Below are 332 nucleotides of genomic sequence, written 5' to 3' on the forward strand. Positions count from 1 at the left end.
GCGATCGCTGCCGGATGGCGGTGTTAATTTCCCCGGAAGATTCTATGGCGATCTGATCACAATAATAGCCGGCACTCACACTTGTGCGCCGGGCACTGTTCTAAGCACGTTCCTAACGCTTATTTCTCAAAGCAACCCTAAGGGTGAGCACACAGGACTAATACCATGTCGCAACCGAGGAAACTGAGGCACGGGGAGGCTAAGCAGGGGGAGCAGCTGCTCTTTTTTGCCGCCGACAATTTGGAGACAAGCTTTTGGAGCCGACCCGAGCCGTCTCCCCGTGACTCGACACCACGCGGCATCGGAAAGGCTCGCTGGGAAGTCCGTGGGGA

The sequence above is a fragment of the Myotis brandtii genome, unplaced genomic scaffold (genome assembly GCF_000412655.1).
Source record: "Myotis brandtii unplaced genomic scaffold, ASM41265v1 scaffold813, whole genome shotgun sequence".
In the NCBI taxonomy this organism is placed as follows: domain Eukaryota; kingdom Metazoa; phylum Chordata; class Mammalia; order Chiroptera; family Vespertilionidae; genus Myotis; species Myotis brandtii.